The sequence below is a fragment of the Pan troglodytes genome, chromosome 9, assembly GCF_028858775.2.
Source record: "Pan troglodytes isolate AG18354 chromosome 9, NHGRI_mPanTro3-v2.0_pri, whole genome shotgun sequence".
NCBI lineage: Eukaryota > Metazoa > Chordata > Mammalia > Primates > Hominidae > Pan > Pan troglodytes.
The window spans coordinates 27543833-27550312 of record NC_072407.2 but is presented as its reverse complement, the minus strand read 5'-3'; the positions used below and the strand labels follow the sequence as shown (position 1 = coordinate 27550312).

Sequence of the window (6480 nt, the reverse complement as noted above, 5' to 3'; positions counted from 1 at the left end):
GTTTTTAATTTACAAGAGTATCAATATAGAAATGTCAGTGTGTACCTTGTTTTTGTGTTTGTTTGTTTTTTTAATCTTGTTCCTAGGGTGGAGTGTACCTTTTTGATAGCTGTAAAAGCTTCAATGTAACTTATTCTTTCGGGAGGGTTTTTTATGCTCTCTTTGATTGCATTGCTTTTCAAAAAACAAAAAGGAAGATATTTTAAGCAGTTTTTAAATTGAGCTATTTTTATTTGTGCATTTTTGAATATGTAATTATTTCCAAATACAAATTTTTAAAGCCAAGTCCCCATGTTGAAAGCAACCAATAGGAAGATAAAAGGAAATTAAAAACGTATTTTTAAGGACTCATCTAGACAACTTATTTAAAAGGCTTTTCTTCAAAACACAAAGGACAGACGTGTTTCAGAGGAACCTCAATTTTTGTTTCATTAATATTATAACAAATTATTAGCTAAATTGTGTTTTGAAGATATTTCAGGCTAAAGTTGAAGCTCTCAGCCTAACACGAATGAAAAACTAATGCTTTATATTCAGAGAAGTTAAAACACTTCATTTTCCCTCAGAAATTCTAAGCAAGCTTCTCTTTGGAAACCAAAGTTGATCATTTTACATTTGTCTGTAACTTTAGTCTTTTTTTTTTTTTTTTTTTTTTGAGATGGAGTCTCACTCTGTCGCCCAGGCTGGAGTGCAGTGGCGTGATCTCGGCTCACTGCCTCCTGGGTTCACGCCATTCTCCTGCCTCAGCCTCCCAAGTAACTGGGACTACAGGCGCCCGCCACCATGCCTGGCTAATTTTTTGTATTTTTAGTAGAGGCGGGGTTTCACCGTGTTAGCCAGGATGGTCTTGATCTCCTGACCTCGTGATCCGCCTGCCTCGGCCCCCCAAAGTGCTGGGATTACAGGTGTGAGCCACTGCGCCTGGCCTCTTTTTTTTAACTTTAGTTACAGACATCAAAAATCTAATCAATAAAGGTGCCATTTTGCAACAAAATGTATACTCTTTCTATCTCTACATAGAAGTTCTAAAAAGTTAATTTTGAAGTTTTTTGCAAGATTAATAATTCATAAAGCTTGGAGTCATTTATGCAACAATAACAGAGAAAAAAACATCTTTCCCTTTCTTTAAGCTTCATCAAGATTACTCCTTACTTCAAGACCACCCCAACAAAGTGAGAATGCACCAAATGTGATCTAACTTGTGATATGAATAACTATACTTCATAAGAATAATTCTAGTGTGACATTATATTTGCAGAAATGTAATAATTTAATTAATATTTAATGTGTCATGATTTTTATTTCATTTTAATGCTGAAATTATTTTTTAAAAGAATATGTATTCAGTAAGAGATAAAAAGCAAACACTGCCATTCCTTTTGAATTTGAATAGACTTGATTTGCAGTTAGATGTTGAATTAGTAATGCAGCAACGCCAGACAACATTAACAAATGCCTTTCCAGTAAGCAAGTATAAGAAAGTAAGTAACATTAATGCCAATGAAACTCATGTAGCTGAATTAATTTTCTATTCTGATGGTTAAAATATTGGGCAGCCAAAAGTTGCCTTTGTGAAGATGTTCTATCTGCCTTGTTTTGCCATGACCAATTACAAGTGTTGTTTGCAGCTTCAATTTAAGGGACAGGTACCTATAGGAATTAATACACAAACTGGTTAATCCAACCCATGTTTATCAAATTGCAATAAAATTATGGTGGCATACACAACAGAGACTCCTAATGCAAATATGGCCTTCTCTATTTCTCCACAGAAATGACATAATTATTATATCAGTAAGTGAAAACTAGGATAATGATTTTATCTCAATTTTTTGCAGATCGAATATTTTATTCTGCAGTTTCAAACAGGAAATTACATATTGTGCTCCAACTCCAACACCAAAGAATACCACTTCAAACAATAAAATATGCAATACCATAATGATAGAGAAGTGCTTGGACTATTCAGATCCACCAAGCCATGAAGCCAGTTGAGACTACTTTGCTATTAAATGACAGAATGTCTTTTGTTGTTGTCTTTCTCCATGAGATAAGAGATTTGCCTTCCCTCAATTCTAGGCTCTCATCCTTATAGTCTCATGATCAGAAAATAAAGAGGGTTTTCTTTTTTTTTTTTTCAACTCAACAAAAAATAATCCTAGGGAAGAATTCCGATTGGAATGAGTTGGAAGAGGTTTTGCTATTTCTTTGAGTAGAACTGCTCTCAGAGAAAAACAATAGCCAACTTAAAAGTTCTTCATACAATGCATGCTATATATTAAGTCAGTAAGTGCTTAACGCATGTCAGAAAATGTAATTACTGATTCTCAGTTAAGGACAGGAGGAGTATAACCATATAGACCTGGCAATCTGACATTTTAGGTTTTAATTCCAATTATTTTGGAGATATGAACTTGGGTAAATTGCTTTGCAATTCAGAGCTTCAAATTTTGGTGGTAAAATCACCTTGATAGAGAACTCCTAACTCACTGTTTTGTTTTTCATTTGTTTGTCTTTTCAATGAGACAAAAATTGCCTTTTGTGCATAGTATGAGGCCTGTCCATACTAGTCAGTAAATGCCTGTTCAATCCCCTTTTCCATTTATGAGTTTTGGGATATTAACAGAATCCTTACCTTAGGAAAACATCAAAACTCTCTGTCTCACTTTCTTTACCATTGATATCCCTTCCTGACTGGACTGTGTTTTAGATAAAATGAAATTGTGCATGTAATGGAACTTCAAGTAGTTAAAGGCCTTTTTCAGTTGCAAAGGCTTATTATAGTAGATATGGTTCCAATTTTACTTTGTCACTGCAGACCTTTTAAAAAGCTAACAATAAGTCAATCAGCAATTGAGAACCAGAAACTAAAAAAAAAGCATTCCAGTATCATATAACTTGACACTATCCTAGTGCTTTCTGAGATTAATAGCAGATTTCAATGTCATTATATAAATTATGAATGTTGTATAAGTAGGTGGTTAATGTGATTGAGCCTATTTGTTATGGAATAAAAATGACTAGAAATAAGTATGATCATAGCAAAAGCCTGCAGATGCTACTTCTGCTGGAGTCTGAGAAAGCTTTCTCCAAAAATGAAGTATGTTAAAAGGTTTTCAAGTGCAGCTGAGCTCTTTACCGATTTCGTAGTTCTATTCACATGATAAATTCTTAATATCTTTTTTCATTTTATATATATGTAAAACCAGGAGGAACTATTCTTCACAAATAATACTAATAAAGCCCTCTCCTCCCTGATTTTTTTAAAGGGCCTAGCTACTACAAGGAAGATTCTAGAAATGAGTTATTTAACTAGGACCATGGGAGCACATAAGAATTTTATTAGCAGTAGGATTTAATTATAACCACAAGGACTTATGTCTTTAAGGCCTTCAAGAAAGAAACAAGACTGCAATTAATGTAAAATAGTCAAAGCCATGCATTGGAATAAACTGTTTTTGAGCAAATCTATCTTTCATTCAAAGAATTCTCTATAAGAGGAAAAAAAGGAAGCACAGTGATTGAAAACAGTAAACAATTTATTACATAAATGGAGATATTATAGAGGAAAAGTGGTATTTGGCAGTGGAATTTTATGGACAGCCTAGTAAGTCATGGAAGAAAAACAAGCTGGCTTCTCTTTTTTGGAGTGATTAAAGTTTTGTAAAACATTTTTTTTTTTCAGGTTTGTATCTCTGTCACTGATTTGCTACCCAGATTTCACATATCATGGACTGCGCTTCTTTTATATATTTGTTAATTTGGCTATTTTATTTTATTATTATTTATACTTTAAGTTCTGGGAAACATGTGCAGAATGTGCAGGTTTGTTACAAAGTTATACATGTGCCATGGTGGTTTGCTGCACCCATCAACCCGTCATCTACATTAGGTGTTTCTCCTAATGCTATTCCTCCCCTTGCTCCCCACCCCCCAACAGGCCCCAGTGTGTGACGTTCCCCTCCCTGTGCCCATATGTTCTCTTTGTTCAACTCCCACTTATAAGTGAGAACATGCAGTGTTTGGTTTTCTATTCTTGTGTTAGTTTGCTGAGAATGATGGTTTCCAGCTTCATCCATGTCCCCGCAAAAGACATGAACTCATTAAAAAGTCAGGAAACAACAAATGCTGGAGAGGATGTGGAGAAATAGGAACACTTTTACACTGTTGGTGGGAGTGTAAGTTAGTTCAACCATTGTGGAAGACAGTGTGGTGATTCCTCAAGGATCTAAAGCTAGAAATACCATTTGACCCAGCAATCCCATTACTGGGTATATACCCAAAGGATTATAAATCATTCTACTATAAAGACACTTGCACACGTGTGTTTATTGCAGCACTATTCATAATAGCAAAGACTTGGAACCAAGCCAAATTCCCATCAATAATAGACTGGATAAAGAAAATGTGGCACATATAGGCCGGGCATGGTGGCTCACACCTGTAATCCCAGCACTTTGGGGGGCCAAGGCGGGCGGATCACGAGGTCAGGAGATCGAGACCATCCTGGCTAACATGGTGAAACCCCATCTCTACTAAAAATACAAAAAATTAGCCAGGCATGGCGGCGTGCGCCTGTAGTCCCAGCTACTCAGGAGGCTGAGGCAGGAGAATGGTGTGAACCCGGGAGGCTGAGCTTTCAGTGAGCCAAGATTGCGCCACTGCACTCCAGCCTGGGAGACAGAGCAAGACCCAGTCTCAAAAAAAAAAAAAGAAGAAAGAAAGAAAGAAAGAAAGAAAGAAAGAAAGAAAGAAAGAAAGAAAGAAAGAAAGAAAGAAAGAAAGAAAATGTGGCACATATATACCATGGAATACTATGCAGAGATTTTATTATTTTTTTAACATGCTTAATTCACTTTATTTTTCTTGTAAAAAAATCCTATGTTGTAGCCACAGCTGGAGCCTGAGTCCTCTCCACAGAGACTCTGGCATGGGTCTTGACAAGATGGTCAATGAATTCCTGATAGGGAGACTTGGTGAATACACTCTCCTTCCAGAGGCCAGGGTCAGGTAGCTGTAAGTCTTGGAGATGGAATAAAAGGTGGCATTGGTGAAGTTGCCAAGGGTGGCAGTGCAACCCCTGGCTGAGCTGTATCAGTCATCAATACTGGCCATCAGCAGCAGCTTCTTGGGCAAAGTGGCTGAGACAATGCCAGTGCTGCTGGGTACAGGGATGAGGCACACCAGCACAGAGCTGCAGTGGCCTGTCACCTTGCAAGTGACAGTGTGGGTTTTGCCAATCCTGTTCCTCCAGTAGCCTCTGTGCATGGGGACGGTGGAGAGCTTGGCCAGGATGTTGGCCCATCGGATGGCAGTGACAACCTCCTTGGGGCATTTAACATCCAGACGGACATGGCCATTGTGGTCCCTGATGGCAGTAAACACCTTCAACCTGGTGCACTGGCCGGCGCAGGTCTGCTTCTGCACCAGCATAATCTTCAAAACTTCATCTTTGAGAGAGGCCCCCAGGAAAAGGTCAATGATCTCAGACTCCTTGATGGGCAGAGAGAAGAGGCAGATCTCCTCCAGGGATCTGATCTGCATGTCTTTGACCAGGTGGCCCAGCTTGACGACCAGCATCAACTCCTTATCCTCAGCCTGGCCTCCTTGAACTACGGAGTTTTAGCCCCTGCCTCAGCCCCTACCACTGAGGTGACCCCAGCCCCAGATGCCACTGACAAAGCCTCAGGAGAAGCCACCACACTTCCCCATCTCAGGGCCCCTGGGGCCTCCAGGCTCTCCCATTGCACCAGTGTCATCCTGGCATTTGGTGTTTTCTCAGAGAAGCAATTTGGTTATTTTAAATGTCATATATTATACTTCAGCTTTTCTTTTTTTGAAATTGACCTATACTTAACATTTGTTTGAGTCTTTAGCCTTTATGCCAAATCTGGTACTTTAAAAGTTATTTAAAATTACAGTTTTGTTTTTTTGTTTTTTGTTTTTTTTTTTTGAGATGGAGTCTTGCTCTGTCACCCAGGCTGGAGTGCAATGACGAGATCTCAGCTCACTACAAGCTCTGCCTCCCAGGTTCACACCATTCTCCTGCCTCAGCCTCCTGAATAGCTGGGACTACAGGTACCCACCACCACGCCCGGCTAATATTTTGTATTTTTAGTAGAGACGGGGTTTCACCGTGTTAGCCAGGATGGTCTCAATCTCCTGACCTCGTGATCTGCCCACCTCGGCCTCCTAAAGTGCTGGGATTACAGGCGTGAGCCACTGCGCCCGCCTACAGTTACAGTATTTATATGATCTAAGATCATATATACAATGTATATAATCTAATAGGTATATATCTCTATATATCTACATATAATCTATATGTATATAATCTCTGGCTTTTTTGAGAGCTGAGATGGCATTTTATAACTTGTGGTTACATTACAGCATCTATCTTAATGACTATAGCGGAGATACTACTGGTAATGAAATGGCCTTGTTGTCTGGGGTGCCACCCAAAGTTCTTTGTCTCACTGC

At 38.6% G+C, this 6480-nt stretch overlaps 1 pseudogene; it reads right to left on the bottom strand.

The window, feature by feature from the left end:
* Positions 1 to 4879: 4879 nt before the first annotated feature.
* LOC104008436 (small ribosomal subunit protein uS5-like) lies at positions 4880 to 5754 on the bottom strand (annotated as a pseudogene).
* Between the last annotated feature and the right edge of the window lie 726 nt (positions 5755 to 6480).